General features: G+C 33.7%; 1 protein-coding gene across 2 annotated transcripts in view; it reads right to left on the reverse strand.

Annotated features, from left to right (window-relative positions):
* Positions 1 to 26,664, reverse strand: part of LOC111513699 (uncharacterized) — a 121,621-nt gene extending 94,957 nt beyond the window's left edge. For both annotated transcript variants that reach the window (XR_012464688.1, XM_074171825.1), the window contains exon 1: positions 26,375 to 26,664. The gene's annotated coding sequence lies outside the window, so the exon portion shown is untranslated. The remainder of the gene's footprint in view (positions 1 to 26,374) is intronic.
* Between the last annotated feature and the right edge of the window lie 289 nt (positions 26,665 to 26,953).

Raw genomic sequence — 26,953 nt, forward strand, 5'->3', positions numbered from 1 at the left:
ACGCTTTCTTTTACATTCATTTCATACGAAAAAACTATGCTTTGAATTTCTCGAGATTAATGGAGAAATATTCTACAATTCCCGCTTGATCTGATTCAATGATTTTTATAATTGCCCAGGTTTGTTTTGATAGGAGTAATCAATGTCAAAGTTTCGAATGATCGAACAATGTAAAGGCACTTTTTATTGATGGTTAATTCTTTATATTAAATGTTCATGATTGAAGTAATCTAGTCATGTTTGCCGAGATATTGTAGACAATTTTGTTTCAACGTTCAGTTCAATTTTTATTGAATTGTTGTTCAGATATAACATAATATTCAACCGCAGACCTTATTCTTACTTTCCTATAATGCAGTTGTGGTTACTGTGCAGTAATTGAGCACACAAATTTCAGTATGCTGCGCAAATATTTGGCTTCTTTAGCTAAAACGTGCGTTCAGTCTCTTGAAATTGAAATCAGGACCCAGATAACACATACTTTTGTGGTAAATCTCTCAAGAAGTAATATTCGAAATCTTAAAAGAACTCCTCGGTGATCGCGTAATTCTCAATAGTGCCCTCAAGAGAAACCTAGGAGGCCTCAAAGGTCTCAATTGCTACATTTCATATTTTTGGTAGTATCTAAATATGTTCGTGAGGTATTTCGACTGAGAATTTCTTGTGAAGAGTTCTTGAAGTTATCACAGTTCAAAAAAATTTTTAAAATCAGTGCGAGTTCCCCAAGTTTTCCAGAACGTAACCTGGTTGAAAAATTCTAAGAGTCATTCATTTCTGAATTGACCAAAACTAAAAAAATATAACTAACGACATTACATTTGGATTCCAGGATATCGGCTGCGGATTCACATCTTCACCGACAGCAGGAGGTTGAAAATCTTAATGAGGATATAGAAGTAATTTCGAGTCGGTTTTTTCCAAGTAGATAAATGTCTCCGAACCGGATATAATAATGTCAGGTCAGACAATTCCGCTTTCTGCTTCGATAGGTTTGTTGGGGGTCAAAATGGACACCAATATGTCTTGGCACAATCATGTCGTTGGAATTGCAAAGGCTGCTTCTCAAAAGCTCAGAACTTTGTTCCGAACGAGAAAACTGTACACACCTCAGCTATTTCTGATACTTCATAAAGTTCAGATCAGACCTTCTTTGAAGGTCTGATCTGAACTGCAAGATGAGAGTATATCCAGAGTATAAAATAGTTGCGGCAACTCTGAATACCAGCACACAGAGGGTAAATGATGTAGAAATTGTTATAGAAAAAAGATTGTTCATGAAGTGAACAAGTCGGATGAATTTTTGATATCTGAATGATTTCAGAAAACCTAATGTATATGTCTATAGCAACGTCCTATATTTTGGACAGATAACTTTGAAATGCAGTTGTAAATTGGTGAAGAATAAATAACTTCCGTTCCATATTCATTCAGCTACAAAACATTCTCCTCCATTTCAGGACCAACTGCGGCTATAGAGTTGAAATTGTTAGACTCAAACATAGTTGATATCGTGTCAAAATTCAATCCGAAACTCTGAAGTACAAATCGAAAGGAATTCGAATTATATCAAATTTATATCGAATGGAATTCGATTTGTCCTTTAGACACATCGATGGTTCCAGTTTTGGAATGGGTTCATTATATCGTAGTTGGTGGCTAGCCATCAGAGAAGCTAGCCACCAGAGAACATAAAACTCATAAAACAAGTCAATAAGGGAAACCATATGGACATCTGGAAAAACTTGAACATTCATAAATTCAACAGTCATAATTCACCTATCGAGGAACAAATACAAATCAAAATACAACAAGACCTAACATTCAATATATTACACAAAACAATACAAACTCCTAGAAACAGTTAACCTAGAAAAAATCCCACACAAAGAATATTACCTAACCAAAATACAGGCAAAATTACCTAAAGTACCTGCAGTACTTGCACGAAGGCGTTCGGGCTGCATAAAAGGACAAACAAGAGGATGACACGTTCAGTTTGAGTAGAGCCTTGATGATCATAGCACGACCAGCTGTCGAAAGCGCTCGCATATAATAAATAGGAGTTTTAAAGCTAAAAATTCTTGTTGTAACATATATTAATAATATAATACTTGTATCATTGATATATATATATATATATATAGAAGGAGGTGTTATCGAGTGTCTATGATTTAATTCAAAAAGGAAAGGATTAGTCGGAACAGCACTCAAGAAAAATTATTGAAAATTATTGGCAAACCGCGGACATATATATATATATATATATATATATATATATATATATATATATATATATATATATATATATATATATATATATATATATATATATATATATATATATCTATATATATATATACCTATATATAAAATCAAAAAATTAATAAATAAAAATTTATTTTTTGATTTTCATGAAATTATTTTCCAGCAGTTCGACTGCATTAACCTTTCTAGATTTCATATCATTTCTAGAAACATGTGGATTCGTTTTCCGATGGCATTTCAGGTTAGCTTCCCAAGTTTCTGCTACCGCAGTTGTCGGTTGATTGGTCAAACCACCAACACTGACATAAAAACTTGGCAAGTTGACTTGGGTGTCACACCAATAGGTGGTTCCACTTATGTTTCGCCTGCATTTACGCAGCTATTTTTATCAAGTACTTTCTGATAACTATACCTGATAACGGATTTGTTTCTTTTTCATATGGTAACCCTGTATATCAAGACAAAGTAATTTTTAATTTCATAATGTTTTATCCACCACATGGGGAAAAATACTGAACAATGGAGAGTCAAGAGCTGTTGCGCTTGATATTTCTAAGGCCTGTGACCGTGTGTGCCATGAGGGTTTGCTGACCAAACTTCGATGCTATAACTTGTTAGGCCATTTTTGTCTATGGCAGCTTTTTGAAAGAACGTTTTCTGCAAGTCGATAAATATATCTCGAATACTTTCACAATCAACGCTGGTGTTTCCCAGGGATCCATATTGTCTTTTATCCTCTTTTTATCCATATATCCATATATCAACAACTCATTGAAAACAACTGGAATCCAATATATTGTTTTGCTGACGACAGCACACTTGTCTCGTCATTCCATTTGGATTCCAGAACATCTACTGTGGATGCACATCATCACCAGCAGCAGGAGGTTGCATATCATAATGAGGATCTAGAAGTGATTTCGAATTAGAGTGAGAGTAATCAGGTTCAATTCAATGCCACGAAAACCCAGGCATCGATTTTCTCCAAAAACACAGTGAATATCTTCGAACCGGATATAATAATGTCAGGACAGCCAATTCCACTTTCTGCTTTGAAAAGTTTGTTGAGGGTAAGAATGGATACCAATATGTCTTGGCACCATCATATCGCTGATCAGACCGTTTTTGGAATATTGTTCTCATATATTGAGCTCCGCTCCCAAGCATACCCTGAAGCTGCTGGATTTCATCCGGAAAAGAGCCACCCGCCTGATTGATAGTCTGGAACATCAAGGAAAAGTTGGAAATCTGTTTATTTTCTATAGATAATTTTACGGGAAGTACTCAAGTGACTTGGCACATTTGATTCCACCAAAAGCGGTATGTTTTTCTGAATGGATTTGATCTCCAGCGATTCAAATCCAATCTGAATCGCTACTTTCGCACAGGCACCGCTCTTGAAGCGCTTTAAAGATTTTCCTGTAGTGCTTGTGTTTCGTCCTCAAAAAAATATCCAGATAGAAAATTTACTGAAATAATGTAAATCTTCTTCTCGGAATAAACTCTCCCCCATTCCAATCGATTCTCCCATCAACAACAAATCATCCACCATCAATTTTCAAAAGAATTCAATCCGTTTCCATTATACTCTCATTCCCTGAGGTATTCTACGAGACGACTCTGGAAAAACGAGAAAACATATCAGTCACGCGAAAAGGATATATACAAACAAATCCGATTTGTCCCAACACTTTCGAAGATTTATGTGACTTTTTATAAGTTAGACATTTCTAACAAATGATGCGTTCTTGTAAAAGTTCGTAATAGCGTCCATATGTCGAGATCGGTGTGGACAGAGATAGTTCAGCCTATTTCAGTTTGAATTAATAGATATTCATTCATAAATACTGGTAGTCTCTCAACAACTTTCAGTCAAATTCTAATGAAATAGTTGGTACCATGAAATAGTATCTAAGAAGTGATTTTCATAAAAAGTTATGGATTCATGAGGAAACCATTTTACTTTATCAAATCACATAGTAGAGATAAGAAACATTCGGATAAATAAGTGAGTTAGAGTTTGTTCCAAAGTGGGTGGGTCTATTCGACCATTCATTGCAACCCAGGAGGGTTTTTTGTTACTCACACCAATTCAAACTCCACAAGATGAGTCCAGCTTCTCAATGAAACTTGATAATCTTTAAGTTCCATGACTAAAGTTGAACTCTGCCAAAAACTGAAAATTTGATACAGACGATAATGACCTGTAAGAGGGACTGTTAGATAATGTAGAACATTCACGTTGTAACCTAATAATTGTTTGATGACATTCTTCGAAGAATGATCAACGGCCTTGGAATAAGCAGATCTCCCACTCATCAAATATTCAGAAGAGAATATTCTTTGGTAATTCAGTACAAACATGGACGCTGCTGGGTGAGAGAGCCGCTTGAATATCCCATAATATTTTCATTGATTTATGTTTGTGGTTAGTTTCCACCAATCTCCCCACATATAAATTAGTAACGCAAACTTCTTTGGAGAAAAAGTTTTTGAGCTTTCCACTCTATTTCGAAGTAAAGGAGTTTATACAAGTATCTTCGCGGTAAAAATTATTTTAAATTTCAGCAGGTTTCATCACTGGAGTCATCGAGGAAACAAAGAAAAAAATATTGCAAAGTTACATATAGAACTCATCCTGTGCTCATGTTTTCAATATTATAGTAGGGGAGCCCACGATGCAAAATGGATATTTACTCGAGCGTCATAGAGACCTATTAGGTTGCAAAGCTCAGATGATGAGAAGATTTAAATGTTATATAATATATACCTTTTCATCTGTGGGAAAAGCGGCTATAGATTTTTAAATATGTAAAAAAATACTGTTGCATGGACATACTCAAGCGCGTCAGATATTGATAGTATTAATGTCGTATTTTCAATAATGTTCGTATGTTAATCTGATCGTTTGCATGATGCGGGTGGTTCTACGTAAGTGTTAAAAAAAAACGAGCGCGTCAGATTTTCTAAGGGGGTGTTAAGTGCACCAAAAAAAAGCTCTCATTCAATAATCTGACGATTTCGATCTGACGCAAACTCGCTGCCATTATTATAATGTGCAAAAAAAAATTGTCATAAACTGTAAGAATTAGTTTTTTGATAAGGATTTTCATCAAGTATCAGCCAATTCTATTCAATCAAGTTGAGTATTTGAATAATATTTCTCAAGCAGCTTTCCAAGCGAACGTTGAACACGGTTTGATTTTCTTCATCGAAAAGAAATTAGCAGAATTCTGATAATACTTCATTGTTACAAAAGGAAACAATGATGTATTCATCTCTCGAAAACATTGAGGCATCACGTAGTTCGCCGTTTTACTATATTCGCAAGTTGACCTTATTGCTAACACCGAAAGTCACATGGTATTTCTAGAATATGGTGTCCCAACATATGAACACGCACGTGCAATTTTCAATATTTTCTCTGGAAAACATATTTTTTCGTATCACAACTGATAGAGGCATTTATATGTTGTTCATATTTCACAACAATTTGATACATCTAATTACGTGTTATACACGTTCATCAATCCTCGATTGAAAATTATTAGAAACCATGTAGATACACTAATTAGTATCCCTATCAGTTAGGAACGACATTCACGATCATTCTGTAGGGAACATTAATTCAAATATCCGGTATGGGGCCCATTGTGGTTAGGATGACTCTACCAAAGATAAATGATATGCGCAGCAATCAACTTTACACTAATCAAACATTGGTAGTGCACGATTCCGGCAAAATCAACTTCGTTAACAGGGAAAAACAGGGTCAGTTTTGGAGATATTGATTGAATCTAGTTATGTACAGAACAATGTTGAAGGTCTTATAATAAAGTTATATGTGAGTCAGAAAATGAAATTAATTTCTTTGTGATAACAAAAATCCAATCCATGATGATCATTGCATAATTATCCATGATAATCAGAAATCATTCATAAACTATTTCAAATATTCTTGTCTTACCTTTCTCTGGGCTTAAATGATTCACTTCAGCTATCTTGCAAAATAAAATTGATTCTAAAAAAAAGAATTGAGAATAAGGTGAGAAGCAATTACCATTACATTTCTGATTATCATTCAATTTCTCTTACAAGTTGACGAAATGAAATTGGTATATTCCACACAAAACTTCAAAATAGATAAATTCCTAAGATTATTATGATAATTGTTCAGTGTTTTCTAATCTTACATGAGGTGAGTGAAATTCTGTTCCAAACTCAAATTATATAACCGTATATTGAAAACTATAATCCGCATGAACTCCAACAGAGATGATGAGCACTCTTGGTAGAAAATGAATCAGAAAAACATAACACCCGAAATGAACAATACTGAAGGCATATTTTACCTGGTTAACTTACAGAATCATACCAACATCTTAATAATGTCATACATGTGACATTTCTTAAACAATAACGAATAAAAATAAAATCATTTTAGCACTCAACACCTTCCTGCGGATATTATTTGAACAATCATTCATTTGTTGTCAGTTATAGTTTCATTCTTACCGTCTTTCTCATCGCATTATTCGTTTTCAGGAAGGGTATGTATAATACAAGCCAGCTTCCATTCGTTTGGAAATATTGGAATGAATAATGAACCGGTTTTTGATATGTTGAATTCGAATTTCTGATAGTTACAACTATTTTCATTTCTCTCATCATCCAGAACTTTCTAAAATTAGGATATCTGAGAAAATTAAATGAATAAAAATAACATTGGGAACTGAATTTCTTTTATTTGCAAAAATATGTATTTCCGAACATTTCTATAAAATGGTATATCCCTTCAGTTGTGAAAGTATTGACGACCCTCTGAAGATCATTCCTATCCATCTGATCGAAATCAGCTCTCGCACTATTTTCTGTTCACTCATGCACAAAATGGTCAACGGATATCCACTAATCGAAATCTTCAAATCCAATTCCCAGCCGTGAGCCGACTGAAATTTCTTTGAAAACGAGGAGCATCAAGCCGTAAATAAAGTTTCATCCCTCGAGAGTAATATTCAAACCTTCCATAATATCTGTCGGATATTAGAGAAATTATCGCGAAAGGCCTGAATATATTGCCGGTTATGAACGAGTTAGTGATAAATCCAGAAAGAAGCCGATTTGGATGTTTTATCTATGTACGGAAGAGCAGATTCCGTCAATTTGAGTAAATGACTAGGATTCAGGGCCCCATTCGTCAAGTGATGAGGCCCGGCGATGCTCGAATGTTTTACGATGGATCATCAACAACATTATGCTCCGTAGCATCGAGGATGGTCGAGAAGAAATAGCGTTTCTTGTTGTTTTTACGTTTTGTGTTTTCTTTCTTCGTAAGATATATATTTGGACATATATATTATCACGTCTCGTATCACATTCTCTATAGAGATATACTATCAAAAAGACGAATAAAAAATATCAAAAAGGAAAGATTACGATATCTCATCACTAAACGTTGAATACTGAAATTTTTTTATTCGATAATATCTTTAAAACCAGCTGTGAAAGAACTCCCTTGAAGAGATGAAATTTCAATCAAATAATATCCTAATACAGGTAAGTTGTTGCTAAAGGAAAAATATGACATTTGAAGTTCGGACCTGTTGTTCGGACCCTGCAAGCAGAGAGACCTTGCATATTTTACAGGGAAATATAACAAAATCCTACCCAGAAAAAACATTATTTTATTCATTTCATCTCAATCAATCAATCAAGCAATTTATTCAATTCTGATACATATTCTTGTCTATAATAGATGTTAGCAACTCTTTAATAATAATTACAGTAAATTAAAATAAATAAAATAATAATAAATTAAAATAAATAAATAATAATAAATAAGTGGTGATGTTCAGTTCTAAGCAAAGCTTGTGTCGCATATTTTCCCAGATGTGAACACAACCATGAATGTGACAAAAAAACAATGTTCATTCCTTTCAGTAAGGAATAAAAATGTATAATCAAAAAAAAATAATAGAAAGCAATGATCAACCCGAATAAAGATTGAACCAGAAAGTCAGAACAATTATTTTGTCTATTGAATCGATGTATATGCCGCATTTTTGTTCTATGAGCTGTTTACTGGTGAATTTGTAACAGAAATCTCAACAGTTTCGTGTATTCGTAATTAGCTTTCGATTTTTCCGGATTTGAAGTGATTATAGTATACAGAGAATCGTTCAAAAAATGGTACTTCAAAAAAAATTGTTTCTGAAGATTGTCACTTTCAACTTGAGGAACACCTATTCTCACCAACTATGAATATAAATGTATACATCAAATTAACATCCACGAAATAATATACAAAAGACGAATCACTTGCTCATTTTCAATGTTGATAAACTACGTAATTGCCTAATCAATGAATAATGTAGTGTAACAAACATTTGACATGAATAGAAATTTTCAGTTCACAAGTAGAAGGGAAGTTAATGAGAGTTTAATCAGTTCCAGTTCAAGACAATTTATAATTTTTATAAAAACAAAATAAAACGAAACTCAGTCCAGTATCTGGTACAGAATCAAAGGCATAGAACAAAAAATAGCTAGATGCAAAAAACGATACGACTTCTTCTGAAAACAGCTGTGGGAATTTTCAGTTAACAAAAAGGATGTTGCTCGGTTGTTAACGAAATATATGTAAACATCAGTTGCGATAAGATAATTGCAAAATTAGGTAATAACATGCAGGCAGAGTGGAAAACCGTAGAACATAAACATAATGAAAGGAAATTCAAATATCATATCATTTCTTCACAAGAGAGAAAACCCTGGATGGAGATGAAAAACCAACTTGTTCGAAGTGCCAGGAAAGAAGAAAATGCACTACCGATCCCTAAGTTTTCCCGTATTTCAGTAATTCATTTAAAAAGATTCTCTCCAACGGAAAGATTCAGAGGCAAATTGAATGTTGCCATTGAGTGTTCTTTAGGATTAGATATGAGCAACTATGCAGCAGACAGTGTGGCTCCTTGTCGTTACAATATATATGCCCTTTCGAATCACAACATATCAAACATATCAGCGACCACAAAAAATAGTCCGTGTACGAGCTAAAGACTAACGAGGTCTTACCTTCTAACGTGTGATTCCTAACACGGGTTGGTGGATAGAACCTTGCGGTTCTAACCACCGGTTTACACAGCGGTCAAATGAGTGAGTGGGGCAAACCATCCACGTCAACCTACCGTTCCAGCAAAGAAGATCATATCAAGGACGATCATATAAAGCATGGCAGGTGGAAAATTTTTCGACTGCAATAAGCTAAAAAAATTGGCAGAGTTTATATAAAATTCAAAATATTGATGATGCTTTGCATATTTTCACAAAATGTGTCAGTTTTCTTTATCACTTTGAAATCAGTTCTCCAAAAAAACTAAATTCACTCATTTTGACAATGAGAGTTGGGCAAATTCACAATTTGAACCTCTGATTTGAAGGATTCATAAAGGATATCAAAAAAATTTCCTGAATTGAATGTCATCTACAAGTCAGTAAAATACGAACATCCCCATCTTGAAGAAAATAAGAAGAGTTTGTTTTATCAAAAATCCCAGTGCCGAAAATCGAACTAGGTTTGTGTATTCTCGCAACAGCTGTGAACTTAGGATGAATGAACTTCACTATTAGAGAATTAGGGATAAAGCTTGCCAATCCCAATGAATCTAGATCCTTCTGGTCGATAGCTGAAGTAGTTAATCAAAGCTTGACGAAATTCACAATTTCACCACTAACACAAGTGGATGGTTCACTTGCAACAACAGCCATAGAAAAAGCAAATTTACTAGCTGAACAATGTTTGGTCTCTGTCACCCGTATTTTGAACAACGCAATCTAGAAACCTGGAGAGTCAAGAACTGTTACGCTTGATATTTCTGAGGCCATTGACCGTGTGTGGCATGAGGGTTTGTGGATCAAACTTCGATGCTATACCTTGTCGAATCATTTGTGTATGGCTCTTCAGCTTCCTGAAAGAACGTTTCCTTAATTCAGGTACTCAATTAAGTCAAGTACCTCTTTTATTATCTACAGTGACGTTATATAAGGGGTAATGTAATCAATCATAAGTTTGAAAATGTGTTTATAGAACGAAACTGCAGTAACGTTAGATACAAATAAAAGTAGTGAAAAACTTTCATTTATCATGATTTCATAATAAAATAGTTTTATTAAGTTTGCCAGTTTTATGGCACCATCTCCAATTGCAATAACTAACAAATAAAGAAACATTACCATCAGAAAATGTATTTGGACGCTACAAAAGTTAACTATTTTCAAAACATCACAAACAAAATTATAGAATTACAACAGAAAATAAATCTGAATAAAAACGAAATCTTTGAAAATTACGTCGATATAAGAAAGAAAAAGGAAACTTATAATACAACTGCTGAAAGAAAACGTTTCAACCTACAAGACTTGTTGGAATTATTACTGAAAAGTCCTCTGAGTTGAACGAAGTCATAGATTTATGATATAATCCAGATCAGAATTCATCCAGTCATACTTTCCTGTTCCCATTTTCAAATCCCAGAAGAAATGTGAATGGTATTGTACTGTATATGCAGTGCACATAGAGTTGAATATTTCACTATAAGTGTATGTTTGCAAGGGTGACGAGCATAAAAGTCTAAATGATCATTTGATGAGTACAGGTGAAGCAAGAATCCTTGCCACTCCAGATATTCCATCGTTGCCTCACTAACATCCACCTGATAGGGGTCTGTTGGTTGTTCTCAACAAGAACCAAAATGCTGGGTAAAGTCGTAACGCTGCTACATCCTTGACGTCATAGTCGAAAGCGAAGCGAAGTCATACAACCGCTCAGGAAATGGGATAGGTAATGTGTTACGAATCGTCAGGGTCTTCAGGCAACGTAAATGAAGGCCATCAATTCAAAATGTTTCCTATTTGATTCAAAGTTGTACTGAATTTTTGCCTCTATGAATGTACTGCCATTATCAGAATATATAAAAAATGATGCGTCGTCTGGTCAGACAACATTAAGTTGTCATGTTAGTTATTAATGTCAGATGAGTAGCTTCTGTGTTGGAGCAAACAAATACTCATATGTAACATTCGAAAACTTTGCAACCATTTGTTTTCCGGTCCCCAATCAAAAAATATACTGCGTGGTCAATTCTTGTAGTTTCGAACGGAAATGAAATTTCGCCATAGGTATTGATAATCGTATAAATTCCCAAATGGGGAGCAGATTTTTCATCACAGGTTTAAAATCTTGATAATATAACTGTTTGAATCGTAACAACTTGGCAGACTTTTGCCAAAATTAAACTTTTCATTTATTAGACTATCCCATAATAAACTTGCTTCTATGGGCGTATCAATTTCTTCGTATATAACAAGTTGTATAATAATTTGGAATTAATCTAATTTTGAATTATATTGCATTTTTCATCTGAATTAGAGTGATTTTGGCAATTGAAATTGTATCTAAATGGGTTATCTGAGTTTTTCGTAAAATAGTTGTGTCAATAAAGTTCTACATGCATGAAAATTGCTATAAATATTTTGAACCTTAACAAATAGAGGTTCGACCAACCATGTTTGTCGAAATTTGTATTCAAATTATCAGATGAAGCAGAAAAAGACTTATCAGACAAAGTAGAAAAAGACTTAAAAAAATTATTGGTTGGTTCAAACTTGATCTACTTACTGTCAATTTCAAAAAAACTAAAATACTGCCTTTCACATCTTATGAATCGAACTTGCCAAGCTTCACCGTCAGAATAGGAAATGAAAAAATTGCACTACGAAAAATATCTCGGAGTCGATATTAATAGTTTCTTGAAATGGAAAATTCATATCACGGAACTATCAAAGATAATACGATCCTTCATTCACAAGTTTTACCAGCTCAAGAACTCTATTCCCTTCCCCAAACTGAAAATACTGTACCATGCTCTTGTTGAGTCTCTACTGCAATACGGAATCCTACCTCTAGAAATCTTATAAAACAAATATTGAAGGCTATATTGGGAGTCCCTTCCATATATTCCAGCAACCAATTATTTATAAACGCGAACGTAATGGATATCACAAAGTTGTATGCAAAAAACATACTAATGCTTTATAGCGATAAAAATTTAGCATACAAACCGTCAATTATATCCACAATACTAGAAATGAACTTAAGATACACTTACCGCGAGCTAAAAAAGCAGTTGGACAGAGATAATTTGCGTATATTGCACCAAGACTTCAAAACATTATCCCAGTAGCGCTGAAAAGTTTCCTGCATTCTCGTCCTTTCAAGAAAAAACTGAGAGACACACAATCCATGCCACTATTTTCCCAGAAAATATATAAACTCGATGAGTAAATATAATAGTATCTATGATATTTTTATGTATATAAGTTTGTTTTGGGCGTATATATGTGTGCGTATATACAGTGCTAGTCAAAAGTCCCCTCCCCCTCTCGTATCTTTGGAACGGGTATACTTATAATAATGAAATTCGGAAGGTGGAAATAAACGGATGTAGGCTTCTTAACTGGTCACAACAGGTGACGCAATAGTCATAAATGACGTCACAAGGCCACTGTGACCAAAAATTTTAAATAGGACCGTATGGCAAGTGACAGCTCGTTTGAAAGGTATTGAAAATACCTATTCAGTCATACCAATTTTGTTTGGGTTTCGGCTGATTTTGATTGATAAATTGAAGAAATACGAAAATTATTGTTTATTTGTATTTAATTAATAAAGATTTTAAAGTACGCCTCTGGTTCATTGTCAAAAAGGTTGCCGTGTTTGAATTATCTACTTGTCAAAAGTGTTTATACCTTAAAAATTTACCTGAGCTATTGTTTAACGAGATGTTTAAGTGTTTACATAGGCAAAATGGTACGTACTGTAGCCGACAAAGTAGCAGCTATCTTAATAATTGGTGAATGTAGAAACAATTTCCATGCAGCGAAACGACTGTTTAATGAGAGGTACTCCGATCGCCCTATATCGAGGGTTTATTTGAGGGAGCTTCTTCGGAAGTTTGAAGCATCAGGTAGTGTTCAAGATGCCAAACGATCTGGTCGACCAACAATTAGTGATGACAAAAAAATTGACATACTTGGAGAGATGGTAGTGAACCTTACTTCTTCCACAGCCCAAGTTGCGTCTATCTGTGAAGTCAGTCAAAGGACAGTACATAGGGTGTTGGCTAAAAACAAATTTCATCCATACAAATTAAAAATGGTGCACCAACTTTCAGATGATGACCCCGACCGAAGACTAGAATTCTGTGAAACTATGTCCGATAAAATGAACCAACAACCAGGCTACATACAGACAATTTGTTTTAGTGACGAAAGTACTTTCTTTCTCAATGGAAATGTTAACACTCAAAATGTGAGGTATTGGAGTGACACAAATCCTCACATCTTTCGTGAAAAACATACTCAATTTCCAGAAAAAGTAAATGTTTGGGCAGGTATTTTGGGAACCCACATAGTTGGGCCTCTTTTTCTCAATGCTAACTTAACCGGTGAATTGTATCTGGAGATGTTACAAACTGATATTGAGGCGTTAATTCTTGAAATTCTAGAAGATAATCCAGATGAATTCGACAACTTGGAAATAACGTTTCAACAAGATGGTGCTCCTGCACACTATTACGGTGCAGTAAGACGTTACCTAGATAAAGAATATCGTGGTAGATGGATTGGACGACGAGGTTCGATCGAATGGCCAGCTCGGTCACCGGACCTTACACCATTAGATTTTTTTCTATGGGGGTACTTGAAATCTAAAGTTAACGCTACAGCACCTGACAGTATTGCCATTCTGAAACAAGGAATTGTTGAAGAATGTAGGGCAATTTCCGCTGACACACTGGGACGAGTACGACAAGAGTTTAGCAATAGGATGCATTACTGCCAGGAAGTAGATGGAGCACATTTTGAATACTTATTATAAGAACTGGTTCTTAAATCTTTATTAATTAAATGCGAAACTATAATTTTCGTATTTCTTCAATTTATCAATCAAAATCAGCCGAAACCCAAACAAAATTGGTATGACTGAATAGGTATTTTCAATACCTTTCAAACGAGCTGTCACTTGCCATAGGGTCCCATTTAAAAATTTTTGGTCACAGTGGCCTTGTGACGTCATTTATGACTATTGCGTCACCTGTTACGACCAGTTAAGAAGCCTACATCCGTTTATTTCTACCCTCCAAATTTCATTATTATAAGTATACCCGTTCCAAAGATACGAGGGGGGGAGGGGACTTTTGACTAGCACTGTATGTGTAAATACGGACAAAAATTAACAACGTCAATTCGTTGGTGCTTGGTGATTGACCCTTCACCCAGTTACTGAAAGTTTGAAATCACTACAAATGTAAAGCTAAAACACCTCAAAGACAAGCTTTCCCGAGCTTTTTTGAGGTTCCCTTCGTTTATTTTTCCATACTCATCATTTGTTTATATTGTAGTTCTGTACTTTTGTCTATACTGTAAATGTTATACTCCTGTATTTTATTAAAATTTGTTAAAATGAACATATATTATTATTATTCTTTGTATGGAATTGTATCATGTTTCAATTTGCAGTTCCCACTTAGTCACAGAAAACATTATTCTTTGATTTGTTCTAGTTTCAGACAATTTTTGGCATAATTTGAGTTTTTTGTCACTCTCCACAATTTCCTTTGGTGAAAATATATTTCACAAAAATGCTTCCATGCAGCCTAATATTGGATTTCTGTAATCTCCAAAGTTTCAATAACCGTTTTTGCGTTGACAAGTTGACTTCAACTATCGTATTGTTGAATTCTCCCTATATTGATTGGTAACTTGCCAAATCTTAAATTAACAGGATTCGAAATATAATGATATCCACATACCCCAAATTCAACTCATCTTGAAGGAAGAATCGGATCCTCTGAAGTAATGTTACTCAACATGCCAATTTTTGACACCGGTACATGACAACAGGCTTTTAGACGATTTCAAATAGCGACAAGTCCCATTTCGAACATTCTCCTAATGTTTACGTAATAATCACATTGAGAAAACCGGTAAACCGTGTCACTATTTTCCGGTTTGAAGACCGTGGATTTTTTAAATTTCTTCCTGACGTTTCGTTGGCTCAGGTGGCTAGTTTCTTCAGGGGTTTATCCATCCTGAGTTAATATCTCCGATGACTGAATATTACGGTTGCGTAACGTTGTTGATTCCTCAGGTGTGCTGATACCTGTACTAGCCTTAGGTATATTCTATGAAGCGTGTTTATGTTGAATCTGGTAGTCTGGTGTGACAATACCTGTACCTGTATTTGGTAAATTGTCGATATCATTTGTTGACCCTTTTCTACCTGCCGTCATGCTGTTTGCTATTCTTGAACTTCTTAGAATAGGATTCAATTGAGGTTCACAATTTTTTTTTGTTGAAATTATTCATGTCAGTCTGCAGTTTCTTTCATGCTCCTTCAGCCTTGTTCCCATGGATCTTTTGGTGGTTCTGATAAATACCTACCCACAAGTGCACGGTATGCGATAAACCTCTGCTACTGAAAGTGGGTCCTTTTTGTCTTTTGTCGACTTGAGGCTTTGTTGTATTTCCCTGGTGGGTTTAGAAATGGTTTTAATGTGGAGTTCCCCAATAATTTTCCAATTCTGTCTGTGACCCTAAGGATATAAGATAGATCAATTATCTGAACCGTGAATTTACTCAGTTTCATGGCTTTGTTGATCTCTGGTACACTGTATCCATTCGATCTCAAGGTCATTTAAAGATATTCCAGTTCTTCTTCTAGATGTTCTGATCCACACATTCTTCGAGCGCGTTCTGTTAGAGTGAAGATGACTCCTTTCTTTTGGCTAGGATGGTGGTTGGATAGTGCGTGCAGGTACCTATCCATATGCTTAGTTTTTCGGTATACTTTGTGGGTTAGTCTAGCACCATGTCGTACATCTAGGAATGATATCCGCTGTTCCTACTCAGTCCCCATGGTGAACTTGATTATTGGGTGTTGAGCATTCAAGTGATCTAGTAAAAGGTTCAGAGCGTCCCTTTCATGTTCACAGACGTCATCCACGTAACGTAGCCACAATGTGTTAGCCTCAAATATTATGTCAGTAAGTATCATAACAGGTAAGTCTTCAAAATATAAACGCAATACAGAATACAATAACAATATAACACTATACTGATACCAGCAATGTATTGAGTGACACTCATGTTATGTCACTCACTTTGTGGGGTGAGTTAGCATCATGGGAAGTCAATATGCTAACTTGGTGAGTAAAACGTATGCCGAGAATCAGTACTTTTGTTCTGGTGTGGTGATAGTGTTTTCAGTAAGTCAGATTCAGAGGTCATATTCAACTAATTTTGTTTTCTAGCCTGAAGTAGTAATTTTCTGAAAAGTTTTACTTTCCACACAGAAAATGCTATTTTCATTACAAGCATCTCTACTATGTTATCTACTATAACGGTAGACACTATTATTTCATCAAATTCAGGGAAAAGCCATTACATTTACTGATTTGTATCAGTTGTGTTTGTTTGATATGAAATGAAATTTTAATGAGGATGATTCAATATTACTGGAGATTTTTCCCAACACCGAACCGTTATTTTAACACCTCAACACGTGTTTCGATCACCAAGTGATCATATTTAAGTGGAAGATCAAACTAATCGTACTTACAAAGTTATCCTTATTTATACCATAGATACCTTTTCTAGGTACCTGCGTCTTAAGTGTGTTAAATCTTCTAGTCTTAAATTAATTTAACAATGTGTCCTTATGTTATTGTCAGGTGAATCTAATAATTACATTGAAATACTATTTTAACAAGCTATATAAAATTAATTTCACAAAATTGCCGCATCTACTGGTCGTGAATCGATTTTACAATGTGTCATAATGTAATAGTCAGGTAAATCTAATGATTGAAATAATATTTTAACAAGCTATATAGTATACTATTAAGTATTGGTTCACCATCTTTATTCATAATATTATTATGTTCACTCATATCTACACTCTCATAGGCATCTAGATGCCTGTTGTTGTAAACTTGTCTAAATAATCTTAATGAATTGAAGTCTATGGAATGGTTTTGTTGCAAAATATGATGAGCGACTACTGATTTTTCAGTGTGCTAAGTGTTCTTTATTTCTCATTTCAATAGATCTTTTTGTCTGTCCATAATATTTTGCATCGCAGTCCTTACATTTAATTTCGTAAATTCTAGACTTTTTCGAATTCTCGACTTTGCCTGTTGGACGTCCAAGCTTGACACCTTCATACCTAGTTTCTTGAAAATCTTCATATATTGGTGGTATGGAACTGAGATATATTTATTTATCTTGGATTTTTGTCATTTTGTAAAGTCGGTATTTCGTTCATATTAGACAAGTTAATAACAACAGGCATCTAGATGGCTATGAGAGTGTAGAAATAAGTGAACATAATAATCTTGTGAATAACTATGGTGGACCAATACCTGATATTATACTATATAGCTTGTTAAAATAGTATTTCAATTATTAGATTCACTTGACACATTGTAAAAGTAATAAAAGACTAGTAGATACGGCAATATTGTGAAATTAATTCTATGTAGCTTGTCAGAATAATATTTCAATTTTATTATTAGATTCACCTGTCTATTACATAAGGACACATTGTAAAATTAATTCAAGGCTATAGCAGATAAAGCGATATTGTGAAATTAATTCAAGACACTAAAGAAGCAGGTACCCAGAAGATGTATCTATGGCATAAATGAGAATAACTTTTTAATTATGATTAGTTTGATTTCTTCTTGAAGATGATCACTTGGTAATCGAAACACGTGTCGAGGTGTTGGAATAACGGTTTGGTGTTGGGAAAAAACTCCAGTAATATTCATTACTACACCAAAGGTTCCAAACAGTTAATCACAAAAAGATAATTCAAAATTATAATTTCACAAATTGCAACAATACATACCGAATACCTACTGTGTGTCTGTTTTGCAAATCCTCAAATAATAATTCATTTATATCGCTGACCAGTACTCAGCTGATAGTTTAAATTGTCAATTCGTTATATATCTGGAAACACAACATATTCTGCGATTCCATTTCATTTTCGACAAGCCCGGTTAATCCTACCGCGTGGGACATTAAAATTACACCGTGATTGTACTGGGGTCAGAAGAGATGAATTGTTCGAAGACCGTTGATAAATTGCAGTACATGAACTGAATGCTTTCCAAGCAAGAGTCGAGTGTTCGAACGTTTTACGATTAATTAATCCAGCTTTCATTATTTCTTCCCTGAACGATTGATTCATGAGCTAGTCAGTTCTACAGCACATTGTACAGATGAATGTGTTCGATTATTGAAACTTTTTCCTTCAAAGTATATGCCCTGTATGATTTAAACGTTTGATTACCGTTTTATTTGCTTTGCGAGCTTCCAACTTCATGACTCCAAAAATTTTCTCCTTTTTTAGCAGATGAAAAAGATATTGTCGATATCGGCAAACTGACTCCCATAAAAAAAGTTTTCAACTATTACAAAAGCCTGACATAGCAAACAAGTCAGTTCAGATTGATTGAGAGTCGTTCTCGTACTGAATAATAGATATTACCTACTTTCGAAAAAAGCCGTACATTATTACTCTGGAAATTTTACGAACGACTCAGCATCGGGTGGCATCAAGACATTATAAATACAAACATCCACGTATCCGGAATCACTCTAACACAAGACTCCAATGGTGTTTGAAGTATCGTTTGTGTATCATAATTATACCTGTTGTTCAAATTCCCTACTTCCATTTAATGTTTATATTTGTCGGTAGTTATCACTTACAGTAACGTATAGGTCGAAGTATTGGGAATCCGAAACATTTTTTCCGCTTCATTCCTTTCGTGAAAGTGACATGAACATCAAAACTCACAGGGCCCAATCATAATTCAGGGAATGAAAACGTTGGCCAGAGAAGGGAAGCTATGAATATACAGTGTCACCATTAAAGTGCGCACCATATGAGAAACTTTGTTTTCGAAAAGTTTCAATGACGTTTAACTTCGGCACTTGTTTGTGCTTTGAATTTAATTTAAAATGATGCGGCCAACTGCGACCCACTGACGTTCAGTGTTTGCCAAATTCAACTTTTTTTTTGAAAAAAATTGAAAAAGTGCATTTCTTGATCGAAAAAGTTACTCGAAAAAGTTGAGTCTACGACAATTTTATATCCATATGCCAAATTTTATGCAACTAGGATAAAGTTAACGTTTTGCTTATTTTTGACAGATATCCCCTTTATTTTAAAAAACAAGTTTGGTTAATTGTCATCAATTCATGTATACATAACAAACTCATCATGGAGTTTAACTTTTGAGATAAATATTTACTCATACGGACATTATTAGAGGGAAATTGAAAATGTGCTAAAAAAAATTTAACATGACTGGTGCAAAGTTTCAATCACTTGGCTATTTTCTTAAACAAACGTCAGTACCTTCAATTTTGAAAAAGCAGACACAACTCAAAAACTGCAATAAGTGTCAATAGAATTACTAGAGTTGAAATTACATTAAAATTTCAATATTCAATATTTACAGATTATTTATAAACACTAACTAGGGCGGTAAGGATGCTTAATCACGTCGAATAAAATTTTTAAGCAGGTCTTGACGAAAAAGTTCAACTTAACAGTTGTTTAAAGGTTATTTTGAACACGGGCAAACGAGCATAACCGATATTTTAAAAAATACCGATTACAAGAGAGAAAGTGTTAGAAAATTTTTATTAAAGAATAAATTTTGGCCTTACGAACCAAAATTTATTAACACATTAAAAGAACGAGATTTTGATGTCCGTTTGGGGTTATCATTCTGGTTTCAAGGAGAGAGGCAACGTTCTCTTCAAATGGAACGGTGAGTTCTCAAAATTGCCGATGGTGGACCCAAGAGAATCCCAATTTCACAGTTGAATGTGGTGATCAGTATTCCTTCAAAACTAATGTATGGTGTGGGATACTTAACGACCAAATAATTGGGCCATTTTTCTTTAGGAAAAATTTATCATCCGTTGATTATCTCAACTTTTTAAATAATGAGTTTAGTGAAGTTTTAGATAATATGCCTTTAAATATTAAATACGACCTATGGTATCAGCTTGATGGCGCACCAATAAATCACACGGTTGCTGTAAAACAGTCCCTCCAACAAATGTTCAGAGGCAAAGTTATTGGACGTAACTGGGAACATTATTGGCCGCCTAGATCACCCGACTTGACGCCTTTAAACTTTTTCTAGTGGGGTTACCTGAAACAAAAAGTGTACCGAAGTAGACCATTAACTGACATACAACATCTGGAAAATACCATTCACGAATGCTGTGCAAATATAAATCGCCGATTTATTGAAAATGCAGTTACAGATATCAGTAGAAGGACCATAATTTATATTGAACGTGGAGGACGACATACTGAAATGTAGGCTATGAGTGTTTGACAACCTCATTTAGTGATCTAAATGTGATCTTATTGATATAAGTAATTTTTTGTACCCATTTGTATTTTTTATAATATTATTGTTGTTTAAAATGTATGATAATAATAATAGTTCTATCGAAATTATTTGCATTTTTTTTTTAGTTGCCTCTGCTTTTTCGAAATCAAAGGTTTGTTTAAGAAAATAGCCAAGTGATTGAAACTTTGCAGCAGTCATGTTAAAATTTTTTAAGCTAATTTTCAATTCCTCTCTAAAAATGTCCGTATAAGTAAAAATGTATCAGAAAAGTTAAACTACATGATGAGTTTGTTATGTAAACACGAATTCATGACAAATAACCGAACTTGTTTTTTAAAATAAAGGGGATATCTGTCAAAAATAAACAAAACGTTAACTTCATCCTAGTTGCATAAAATTTGACAAATGGATATAAAATTGCCGTAGACACAACTTTTTCAAGTAACTTTTTGTTAAATTCGATCTAGAAATGCACTTTTTTTATTTTTTTCAAAATGAAAGTTGACTTTGACAAACACTGAACCTCAGTAAGTCGCAGTTGGCCGCATCATTTCAAGTTAAATTTAAAGCACAAACAAGTGCCAAAGTTAAACTTCATTGAAACTTTTCGAAAAAAAAAGTTTCCCATATGGTGCGCACTCTAATGGTAACACTGTATACTCACATGAACAAAGTTGGTGAAAAAACTTCTCAACAGGATTTTTTCTGTTCTCATATGGCTGGAATAGAATTATAGTTGTTCAGAAAGGTTTCTAAATGATTGATCCTTCAAATGGGTCCAAAACAGAACTTCGAATATGAATAAATGAGGACCTCTTGTTATTCAATGATCAATACAATTTCATTATATTTTCAAGAATGGATTATTCCAAATATTATTTGAAATTCAGAAGATATCGAACAAACTCAACTTCATGTTCTCATTCATTCATGACAGATTTTTTTGATTAAAATTGTTGAAATTATACATCTAATAATTTTGTAAGAGATGATTAACTAATATCGAAAGGGAATATCGGCTTTTTCCGAAGTATTCGTCGTATTTCATAACTATATCAAGAGATTGTTTTTTTCTTTAAAAAACAAAATATCCTTAGAATAGTTCAAGGAATGATCCCTTAAATTTTGGCCGCATGCTTCATGAACACCCTGTATTATGTGTGTGTAAAAAAAAGTCCCTTTCTGTGTATAAATTTCTTCATTACAATTGTTTTAATTTCTCAGATAGAAGATATAAATACTCAAAGGAAGTCGATAAAAACTAAAAATTCAATTCGCGAATAACTACATAATCCTCAACCGATCATCCCTGTAATGAATTCAGAATATTCATAAAGTTACAGACATCTCCCAGGCTGATAAACCATATGCAAAATATAACATTCTCAAGCTTTATATTTTGAGAAATTTCTCCACATATTATAATATTTCAACTGAGTTGCTCAACTTTGGTTCAGTTTCTGTTCAGTTTCATGTATCTGTCTTATGGACACCTAAAACGCCTAGATATTCTTGTAGGGATATTAAAAATTTGATGTGAGAACACATGACTCGATGAGAACGGTACTGACAGCTATAGTGAGAACCTACAAGACAAATACTGAAGCCTTCCTTTGTTGGCCTGTAATCTTGGGCCACGTACCGCTGACAATTCAAGACATCAAGCTGGTAGGTAGTACTAGTCCCAGTACTGCACAGATATCGAAAATACCCCATAGCATACTGAAGAGGAGGCAAGATGGTTATTAAACATCAATACAATGCAATGTGGATAACCAAACCCCAAAATAATTTGTAGAATACATAGAAATGCAAGCTACCATCGGCATCTTGAAGAGAGTGAGATGCAATAAGTCCTGAGGCTAGATACACACCTACTGTATTAATAGTTGCACTAGTGTGAAAACTGCATCGCAAAGCAAGAAAATACGGTTAAAAAGGATGACTTGTTCGATTGATAATCTATTTATTTCGTAGAAATTCATATTGACTTTATGAAAATATCTTTTGTATAATTTATACTACGATTTATCTTTTTTAGGACTGGTTTCAGTTTATTGAACCATTTTGAAGTAAAATGATGACCCTGTCTGAAGGGGAAACATTAAAGTAGAAAGTCAACAAGCTCACCCCCGTTTATAAGGGTGGTTCGAAAGAACAATCGAACCCCGGATGCAGTAACTATAGAATATTTTGGAAATAATGCAAATCAGCCCGTTGAGAAAGAATCATTGTGTTTAGAGAATAAACTATAGTTTTACATCGAAGACGATACGGTACAGGTTACCAATGTCACAGGAAAAATACATGTCTCCATCATAATCAAAGAAAAAACCCGGATCACCGACTCAGAGAAAACAAAACAACATCATTTCAATATGAATAAATCCTAGTAATGAAAGAGTGTGACAAAGCCTTCAATTAAGCTCGAAATAATTATGAAGTTTTTCTCATTTTAATAACTCTGTTATTTTTACAAACATTTTTCTGCAAATACATTGTATCATGTCATCGATCGATGATGCGATATGGAAATGTTCATTTCCACTTATTTTTTGCATATTCTAGTTTACATTTCATCAATATCGAAATATTTTCATTGGAATGCTTCAGTTAGTAAATAATTCAATTTCAGCTCCATTACGAAATGAAATAAATAGCAATCACTTCTAATTGTAGAAAAGCTCGTTTTCAATGTCTAATATATTCAACAGTTTTTATTTTGATTCAGAATTAAATCCTTTCATGGCATTGAAAGCCATTCAGTGGATGAATTTTACGAACGTGCTTCATTTTCACTCAATACTGAATTTAGTATTCACTAATGAAGCCATAATAGCCAATTAAAGGTAGTTGAAAGATCCCGAGTTGCTTTATCTACCTGTTATTCAATGGTCAGATCAAAAATATGATTTCTTGAAAATTCAAGAGGGAATCAAAATAGAATTAATTGGAGTGACGAACGATACAAATGATTCTGAATTCTTCGTTACCAGACGTCTCTTATATCCACAGCACATACAATTGTTATAAATTTCATCACATATGTTATGTAAAGTAAATAAAACTATATCAAAACTTCCGTTGATGCAATATTGATCAAAAATAAGAATCATTTCATTCGTACAACTATGTATGTTTTGTGGAATGAATAAAATATTTTGCAAACCAGTTACATTTTTTTCCAGGAAGTCATTTTCATTGACGAAATCATCAAGAGTAATGTTTTTTATAGTAACATAATTTTGCCTCTTGATTTCATTTGTTCAGGAAGTCAACATACTGAACTCGATACCTCAGATAAAGTCAATAATTCTTGTTCCACAATAAAAATCATCTCGTTTTATATAAACTCATAGCTATTGAACGAAAGTCATTTTTTGTGGAGGAAAATCTGTTTTCTATCGACCTTTTTGGGTATTTTCACCGTTTACAATCTGAAAAATATGAAAATTATAATGGAGAAATTTATTCAGGTGCAGAAAGGCAAATTACTACCAATGGAATTACAGCATATATATTTGAATTTTGTTCATTTCTGAAGATGAAAGCAGATTTTGGCCTCCGAAACTTCGAGATAAATATTGTTTTATATCTTAGCTATTTTTCTGATAGGCAAAATTATTGAATACAAGTTACTGATAAATAGAAAATTTTTGTGTGTGAAAAATACATTGAAAGACATGTTGACTAGTAACAGTTTCATCCCGTGAACAAAGCCTCGAAAGCGGGAAGGAGACATCCTTCCTATATTGGTTAAACTGGCAGAACATTTAGGAATCGAATCCAGGAACATTTTATGAGCTATGTAAATAAGAAAACAAGTTCAACATATCCAAATAATCTTTAAGAAGAAAATGATTTTTCACACATAGAAAATAAAGGTTTGCAACTGAATTATTTGGAAGCAATGGAAATGAATAAACTTAAAAATTGAAACATAATGAATGACCAACTTAATTTGAATAGATCACCATTATTGAACTTGTTGCCTTAAAAAAACCGGGAAGTACTATTATTATTTTAGGAGTGAGGTAATATGCTTCAGGTTATCATACCACTACAATTCTCATATACTTCAGGTATATGAGGTATACATATACCTCAGGTATATGAGAATTGTAGAGGTTTAGGTAAATTGATGAAGGTAGTCCCAATTGTAGTTATCTGTGGTATATAAATATTAGCGTAAGAAGCAACTTGTAGTATTCAAATCACTGTTGAAGAAGCTACTGCATAAGCGAAACATATGATATATTTATCAAATAAAGTTTGTGGAGATCAAATCGTGAGTTGTAGTTTATGAAATTACTAAAGATCTTCATCAAGTAACGGCCGAATCAATCAGAAAAAAAAGGAGACTTCCCATGAAGAAATACTGCGATGAAATCAAATCGAGTTAGAAAACTGTATCGAGTAGAGATAATATGTATAAAAAAATAAATATTCCGAAATGTAATTTATAAACATTTTTCTCTTTTCATATACCTACACAGTAGAAGAAATCATTATTTTTTGGTAATATTGATAAATGTTCAATCACTTTTTCCAGAAACATTTTATTATATAAATGATCAACGATTGGATTCAATCAAAGATGAACTAGGCTGTTGACAGAAACACCCAGAATCGAGACTGTAGATTCACTTTGAAGTTTGTTGTTTTTCAATTTCTCAACTAACAGCAATGATCTTGAATACATATCAAACTCATAGATTCATTCATAGATTTCATTGGACTTCTCACACTATGGAAGTAAATAAAATTAATGCATTTTTTCGATCATTATGCATACGAAAAATTTCTGTAAGACATCAATTTTATATTTCAAAATTACATCTCATCCTGAAAATCCGTCCTCAGAGTCACCATCATCTCGTTATGATTTCAAATCATAATTCAAAAATGATTATTCAGACAAATAAAATCAGCTGATTGCCAACATCCGTTGAGTGATAGATAACGTAGTAATCTGAAAGGAAACTAATTTCTACATAGTAGATTTTCATAATGCTGAACTCATTCATGTTCTCTGAAATTTCAATTGAAAAAACTATCAACTATAAAGTCATTCAGTTTCAAACTATTTTCTTTTCTCTAAATCAGCTGAATCGAGTGGTTCAGTTTCATATACCGCATTTTTTACACGTCCTCATAAAAATATGATGGCGTGAGATTAGTTATTCGTGCTGAATATTAGACTGGTATAAAAAAATTTATGAAAACAATATTTTTCCAAACTAACAAAGTTCTTGAATAGGCATAGATTATACTTTTAAAATATGTTGAAAAATCTGTTTAAATCTATTTTCCGTTAACCAGTTTTCGCCACCTCCCCACGAACGACCACTTTCAAAAGTCGAAACTTGTGCGAGCTAAGGACTAACGAGGTCTCAACTTCCAACGTGTGATTCCTGAATGAAGTATCACAAACTTTTTTTTTTTCTATTTGAAAATTCAAGAGTTGCAATCGTCAGGGTTGAATTTTATGGTTTGCCCAGAAGTATGTGATTTTGAAATTTCATGCTGATATATTCAAAGTTTTTTTTATATAAATACGCACAATAGTAAGGATAATTCATCTATCATAACTGTTTCATACTTACATACTAATAAATTCTCTTAAATTTATCTACACGAGTTATTCATGACCATTCACTCATGATCGCCATCAATCGTCACTTATATTTTAGCAGTACATTTCATCGAAACTATATGCCGAATCAAATTATTCTCAACCTCTTTATTATACTCAAACTATCCTTTGACTCGTCCATTTGCAAATGTTCAACTTCAATAATTTTGTATAATCAACAAATGTCAAAACCCACTGTTCGCGTAACTCTCGTAATGAAAAAGCTTCCGAGTAATCTAGAGAAGCTTTTAGTAATCACCAACCGACTCCAGCGCACTAGAACATCTGCGAGCTTTGAAGCACATGATACTAGACAGGTGAAATACGGTGGTAGCACTGCTTGCGCATGATCCAAAAGCTCGACAAAACAAACGAAAACAGGATAAATCTTGATTGTTTCATTCACGCGATAAGCGGTTTAACATAGGTTACCTGCAAAGGAGGAATAGGAACGCGTGACAAATTTCCTTCATATTTTCAACTCGTAACATGTATTAAAAATGTGGTCAACAGAAATGAGTCGCGTGAAAAATTCACCTGGTGGAAAGTG

The sequence above is a fragment of the Leptinotarsa decemlineata genome, unplaced genomic scaffold (genome assembly GCF_025532065.1).
Source record: "Leptinotarsa decemlineata unplaced genomic scaffold, Ldec_3_MD MMD2_tig00000035_RagTag_RagTag, whole genome shotgun sequence".
NCBI lineage: Eukaryota > Metazoa > Arthropoda > Insecta > Coleoptera > Chrysomelidae > Leptinotarsa > Leptinotarsa decemlineata.